Here is a 7,343-nt window from a genome sequence, read left to right on the forward strand (position 1 = left end):
ACCCAGAAACCAGCCTGGGGACACACAGCTTCATTATGTCAAACACAAGAGGCTAAGACTCAGGTATCCTTCCCAAGGTGGGCAAGGCTGGGTTGCTCCCCAACTCTACCACCTACCTATTTATGTAGGAATGAGGGCCCATAAAGAGCTCTGTGAATGTAATATGGGCAATTCTTCCTTCCACTGAGGTTTGCTCAGCCAGCTCTTGCCTGGCGTTCACCTTGTTCTTGTCTATGAGACACATACCCAGGCCCCACTTGTAATGAAGGACAGCCTGTGCCTTTTGTCTCTGTATCCAAAGCCCCCACATACCTCACAGCAAAGGAGAAGGCGCTGGGCTAGCTGCTGTCTTGAGGCATCAAAATGTCACACTCTCTCGCAGAGAAGGAATGTGCTGCAGGAGCCACCTGGCCAAGATCCCCATGGCACAGGAGACCCGAGGCCCAGTGGTAGAGATCCACAGTAACAGCATGGCGCTCTAGCCTTACCGCCAAGCACACTGCCCTCCTAAACTACTCTGGCTGTATGGAAGGTGGGGATCTGACAGTAGGGACCAGCAATAGTGACCAGAGCACTGTGTTTAACAAAAAGCAAAGTCAGCTGAGGAGCTGAGGCTGCAGAGAGCCCAGGGAAGCTCAGATGTTTGTGGAGACTCGCCTATAAGAGGCAGAGGGGCCCAGCTCTGTGAAAACTGATCACTGCCTTCTGTCATGGCCCTCCCATGGCCCTCCCATGGCCCTCCCATGGCCCTCCCAGCAGTGAAATCTTCTCTATCCTGACCCATTTACTTGGTGCCAAGATGCTATGGATGAGAACAGAAAGTAGACCGGAGATCAGGGCCTACCCACAGTCCTCATCATCTCCCTTGCAGTGGGATGCCAAAGTACTCAAGCCACCCTGCAGTCTGGGGGGCTACGCTACGACATTCCTGGTTACTTGGGGTAAGGGTCTGGAGCTAGTCCTGAAGAATGAACCTGAAATGGACTGCCCAGTATCCAAGCTCACAGGAAAAGCTAGGCAGAGAGGCTGCCCCAATGATGTGTAGAGGGCCAAGGGGCTAATAACGGAAAGGGTGGGGAGATGCCCATGGAAGTCTAGATGCCAAAAGAATGGAATTTGTATTTTTCTTCTAACTCCCTATTGTTCCACTTCTGTGCCTCAGTTCCCCTTGGATCTTCTCTGGGCTTCAGGTACCTAGGAGCCACCTCCAGGCTTTGAAGCCACCTCCAGGCTTTGAAGGGAACATCTGCTCTTGGCCAGCATGAGCTGTGCTTGGGTTTTTGCTGAGGGAAGGACAAAACTGTCTGCATCCTTGGTGGGCAACTGGCTGGGAAAACTGGAGCTGGACTCAGGGATTCTCCATAGCTGATGAAGACCAGCTTAAGGCTCCAGAGTTTCCTAGGCTCGACAATTCCGGGAGGGCAGGGGATGGCCCTGGGTAAATTCTACCTGTGGGGCCGAGGATCTAGTTCTCAGAGCAGGTTTGGGAGAAGGGCCTGATTTGGGCATTTCCCATCTTTTCTGTAACCAACTGCCTCCTGGGAGAGGCTGGAGGCAGAGAGAGAGTAGTCCTCCCAAGACTGTGGCAGGTGACCCAGGCTCTGGTGAAGGTACAGTCGATGGGGGAGACCTCTCTGGTGCCACCAGTCAGTCTCCAATCGGTAGCCATGCTGGGGCCCTGTGGTCTGCTCCCTGATCTTTCCACTCTGTGCCAAGCAGCACTGACTCACAGTGGTCCTGGTCTCACCTCTTTCCTGGCAGTAGCTCCAACCACAGGCCCCTGGGACTCCAGGTCCTGGGATTGCATAAACCTCCTGCGCTAGCAGTGTGCACGGCCCCATTCCCGTCAGCCTAGGGATGGCCCAGGATCCTGTCCAGGAAGCCCACAGTTCTTTCTGGAATGCTACAACAAGGAGTGGCAAAATTCCCTGCACTCAAAGCCTCTCCATGCCCCTGACTCATGTTATTCTCATCGTATCAGCTGAGTATGAGCCTGAATCCAACGTGGAAAACTAGAGTCAGAGAGGGCAGGACATTTGGCCAAGGTCACACAGCCAGTCCAAAATCAAGCTGAGCATCCAGGGCCCTCCTTAGACTCCTCTGGGAGCCAAGCAAGTGTTGTTTGTTTGTTAGGGGAAGCCACTGGCTAGAGTGGCTAGAAGCCCACAGGAGGCCTTGCTCTCTTCCCTCCTGGACTTCATCTGCTCTAATTGGCCATAAGTGCTAGTGGTGCTGACATTTACCTGGTAGAAGGGCCTCTCCCTCTTGCATCAAGATACTAAAAATAGCTGGGGCCAGCTTCCTTCAGCCCCTGCCCAGCCCACGCTTGCTCCCCGCCTTGTGACCTTTTTCCTGGGGTGGCACTAGGGCTCGCCTTGCCGTCCCTGTCGGGTCTCCATGTCCTCAGGCTGTCAGGCAGAGGCCCTGCGGGAACTCCTCCTCCCTTTCCTTGCTTCCCTGTGGGCACACCCTGTCTGCAGTGACCACCTCATTCCCAGGCTCCAGCAGGGGGCATGCTCCATCCCTAGTGATCTGGCGTTCAGTTCTCATCCTCCACTGTGCTGAACCCAGACTGTTTTCCATCCTTGCTACCCCCAGCAATGAAGACAAGCCAGGCTCCGGCATGGGAATTGCGAGCCTGTGTACATCCCCATCTCTGAAATGGGCAGCATCATGTGACCACAGAGTGTTGCGAGGATGTACTAAGGCAATGTACAAGAGGAGCCGAGCCCCTCTGGGAGCTTTTCTCCAACAGCTACTCTGGGAACCTAATAAATGAGACTGATATGCTGGAAGGGACATTCCAGAACTGGCAAAGGATTGGCAACTTGACTTCCTCCAGGTCAGGGCCTCTTGCCCATTCCCACACACTTCCAGCCTGGCCTGCCATGCCTGCCTAGCCAGTGTTTGTCTGGTTCGTGTCCTGGGTCAGTATGACCAGAAGTGTGTGCACACTGGCCTTCATCCAGTGGCTGGCTGGCTTTGGACTCAGCCCAGTGGGAAACAGGGAGTGGTTTTCCAGGTTTGGGCTTGTGCCTGGCACATGGGCTACCCCAGTGTGCCTCAGCTGATAATTCTCTAACTTACCCTATGTCGTACGGGGGCTCGGTCATCAGCACGTGTGCACACAGAAGAGCGTGTGGTCCAGGCATCGTGCTGGGGACACCTCAGCTGGGCCTCCTGCTGGTGAGGCCAGTGGCACAGTTGGTGGAGATGACAGTGACCACCTGCTGTGTCGAGTGACTGGTGTCAGCTGCTGAGCACACAGCACGTGGGGTCCTGAAGTCGGTCTCCAAACCCCTCACACAATGGTCCTATTATACACTGCATTCCAGATGAGGAGACTGAGGCACATGGAGGCCACCCACAGTTAGAAAAGGGTGGGTCTGGAAACCAGAGTCCAGAATCAGCCCAGCTAGAGTGACCCACAGCTGTGCATGCCTAGGACTGCTCTGGCATTTGTAACTTAATTTCCAAATCCTGGAGATTTGTCTCTCTTCTGTGTGACACAGGGTGGGTGGCAAGGCCAGCTCTGGCTGGACACAGTGCCTCCCCTCCACAGGCCCACTTGGATCTCACTCAGCTTGGGGACTTGCTGGTTCTTTCAGGACCTGGCCCTTCCTGTGCCTTTTAGCCTACTCCCTGCTGGGTGCTGGTCACCACTATTTCCATACTTAGTACTGTGTTCCCCTCCAACTGCTCTTCTCCACCCTGGTCTCAGGAGGATTCTAGAACATGCCAGTCAGATCTTTGCCCAGGTTGCACCAGTAGCTGGCTGATGGGAGATGGGCTGCTGTTTAGCAGGCCTCAGTTTCCCCTTTTGCACAGAGGGTCTTGGCAGCTCTCCTCCCACCTTTCTAAAGATTTCTGGAACCTCTTTTTTATTGTTATCGTGGGGGGGCAGGGGGGCTCAAGGTGCTCAAGGGCCACGGTCACATGTAGTGATCTTTGACTCTCAAGGGCCAATCCCCTTGCCTTCCTTCCACCTTGTGTGAGGCAGGTTCTCATGTTTGCCCTTGTGTACACTAGACCAGCTGGCTTGTGAGCTTCCTGGGATTCTCATGTCTTCACCTTCCATCTTGCTGTAGGAACATTGGGGTTACAGATGTACACGACCGCCTCTCATGTTGCAGTACTTCGGAACTAGCTCTCTCTGTCTCTCTCTGTCTCTCTCTCTCTCTGTCTCTCTCTCTCTGTCTCTCTCTCTCTCTCTCTCTCTCTCTCTCTCTCTCTCTCTCTCTCTGACTTTGTGGCTGAGGAGTCAGCGCTCCTATGGGGCCTGGGTCACTTCTTACGGATGTAGAAGGCAGTGCATGTTGAGACCAGGTCTCACATGGAGGAAGCCTGGGATATCATTGACATTCCCCCCTCCCTGGTCCTTGGGACCCTTTACTCATCTCTGGCTTTGTGTTCTTCTCACTGTCTTGCTCCAGCCAGGCCTTACTATGTTCCTGCCTCTATGTCACCTGCTCCAACATTCTCTGTCTCCCCAGTTTCCCATTGCCGTGGCGGGGGAGGGGGAGAGAGTCCACATTACAAGATGATATCAAGGCCATCTTCCTGACGTAGTGAGGTCTGAGAGCTGATTGGGCCTCTCAGCCCACCTGAGCCTTCTGAGTCTTCTGTCTCTAATGGTATGGGTGACACAGTACCTTTGTACAGGCATACAGGCTTGGCTCTATGTCCAGTCCATGTCCAGTCCATGCCCAGTCGGGCCTGGCTTCCGGATGCAGGAGCAGCCTGTCTGCTCACATGGATGTTCAGTTCCAGGAGGGCAGAGTTGTGCCGTGGGGAGTGAGCAGGCTCACGTGGTAAATGCAGGCATGTGCTCCCAGCTCCACAGCTATGCCACTTGGGGCAGCCCAGATAAGCCTCGGTAGTATAATTTATGACGTGTGGTTAACAATGCCTTCATCACAGGCTACTGGAATGAAATGAAGTGACATGTAGTAAGAGCGTACAGGGTCCCGGGACATTGTAAGGATGACAGGCACAGTGCTTATACGTTTTTTTTTGTCAGAACAGGGAAGTACTTTATCCTTGAGCTGTCAACCATCTTCCAGAAAGGCTCTCACTCAGTCTCTGATGTCACTTTCATTTCTGCCCACCCCCACCTTTGCTCTGTCCTGGCACTCCTTCCCAGGGCCCCCGACACCCCAAGAATCCCAGCCAGTGCTTGCTGGCCTGTGTTGTCACCTCGTCACCCCATCTCCACTGGGCGCCTTCTGATCTGACCCCAGGGTTCACTAATTTTTCCCTCCCACAGGTGTCTGGACCCCGGGGATGAGGGCTCATGGCAGGGTGTTGGGTGAACCCCATGTTCAAGCAACATCATCACCAAGAGCAACATAGCTGTGGCCAGCCAGGATTCTGGGTCTACCCATAGGCTGCTGAGGACATATCTGTGCCACCTGGAATCAGGGACAGCACCCACCCTTAGCTTCATGGGGTCCAACAGGCACCATGGAATGTGATTTGCAGCTGGCTTCCCCGTGGTCCAGAGCCTCTCTCTCAGCTGTATGGCTGTGTTTTTGTTTGCTGAGGTCCTGCCCCACCCCCACCGTCCTCCGTTCAATTGTGTTATTATATTTAAACAAATCAATTCCGTTGCAGAGTTTTCCCGTCCTAATGATGAGTTTGCAGTGCGGATGCCATTGATTTCTTACAGTCCTGAAAACCAGCTGATGAATGGCACAGGTGCTTCTTTGGAGAGGCACTTAGGCAGTCTTGCATGTGCCCCAAGCTACCTAGGGACACTGGCCCACCCTGCCCTCAGCTGCTGCCTGCAGCTGGGACTGAGGTCCAGGACCAAAGGGGACCCTGAGTCCCTCCCTGTGTGGAAGGAATATTGAGACAGGCCTGTGCCTGCCCTGGTGACACCCACTGAAGATTTTTATTGATTTTGGCCCCAGGCAGGACTTACAGAGCGAAGAAGCCTCGAGGTGTGATCTTGATCTTCTACAAACCCAAAGCGCCTTCTTAGGAGTTGGCACTTAGTCCCTAGACCTAAAAGTTGCCAGTAAAAGCCATTTGAGCTGCTTTTGGGGAAGGGAGGGTCGAGAGCTGCCCATGCTGGAGAGGTGAAAGGGCTTCTCTTTGGGAAATCCGTCTGAACCCAGTGTTCAAAGGCACTGTTAAGCTGCCACCCAGGGCTTTTGACTCTCAGATCCCTGCCTTTCCTGCTTCTCTGAGTTCCTATGGGCAGGGACTACTGTTCCCAGCATGGAGGACCTCGAAAGAGGGAGGGAAGGGCCCGCTGCCATTTGCATGCCAGGGTGGAGGCACAGTGGACTCTGAGAGCCAATCAGGTTCCCAGTTGTACTTCTTTGAGTGTCCCGGTGACAAGGGAGGCTGCCCCCACTGCCAACCTTTCTCTTATCCACCCTGTGCTTCTGTCTGTGTGAGCCAGGCCCCTTGCAGGTTTCAGGCTTAGCTGCCCACCCACCGCAGCACATTCAGGAGGAGCCTGTGTACTGGACTGGAGGGAAGACAAGAGGGAGTGGCAGGGTTTATGGTGAACCTCAGAGGACATGCCTGGCCTCAGGTCCTCCAAAACGCTGATAACGGCAGCACAAACCTCTAGGGAGGGTCGGGCGGGAGTGGTGGGGCAGAAGTCAATTTGCTGACCCTCCCCACTGCCAGGTCACTCTTTTTTTAGAGAGCAGAGCTTACGTCCCAGAGGAGGTCGCTGTTCTTTCAGGGCTGCAGCTAGTACCTCACAGGCTGCAGTGGCGTTGGAGTTGAGGTAGGGGCTTGTGCATGGCTGTCCTGTGTTTCCCAGGTTTCTTGAGACCACCCCTCACTGAGGACCCCAGGCTGGCCCAGTGTGCACGTTCCTGTGCATTCCCAGTAGCCACACCAACCAACCACTCCAACCACTCCCCCGCTTCCTGCAGACTGACAGCTACTATAATCAGGTTAGCCTCCCTCTGCTTGGTGCTTGCTTGCTCTGCTGAGCCAGACCAGCTGCCTCTAATGGCCTGTCCACCTGGCCCCCTCTGTGGTGCTGGGGTGGAGGAGGGGAACTGAGGAAAGAGCTGCCTTCCTCCATGTAGACCTCTGCAGGAGCCCAAATCCTTATTCTGGCATCTAGGACCTTGCTCCCTTCTCCTGTCTCCATGCCCCTGGGATACTCATGAGTGTAGTGATTGCTCCTCTACATGCAGGTCCCTTTGTTACACTTCTTAGAAATCGTCTGTGTATCCTTAGAAACCCAATTCCCATCTTTTCCTCCAGACTACTTCAACGGCCCCCCACCTGCCCTGGGTGCTTCTCTGTCCTGGAGCTTATCAGTGCAAATGTATTAAGAGCATTACTCCTGGATGTAGTCCAGGAAGATATAT

Source organism: Onychomys torridus, chromosome 9, assembly GCF_903995425.1.
Source record: "Onychomys torridus chromosome 9, mOncTor1.1, whole genome shotgun sequence".
Lineage (NCBI taxonomy): Eukaryota > Metazoa > Chordata > Mammalia > Rodentia > Cricetidae > Onychomys > Onychomys torridus.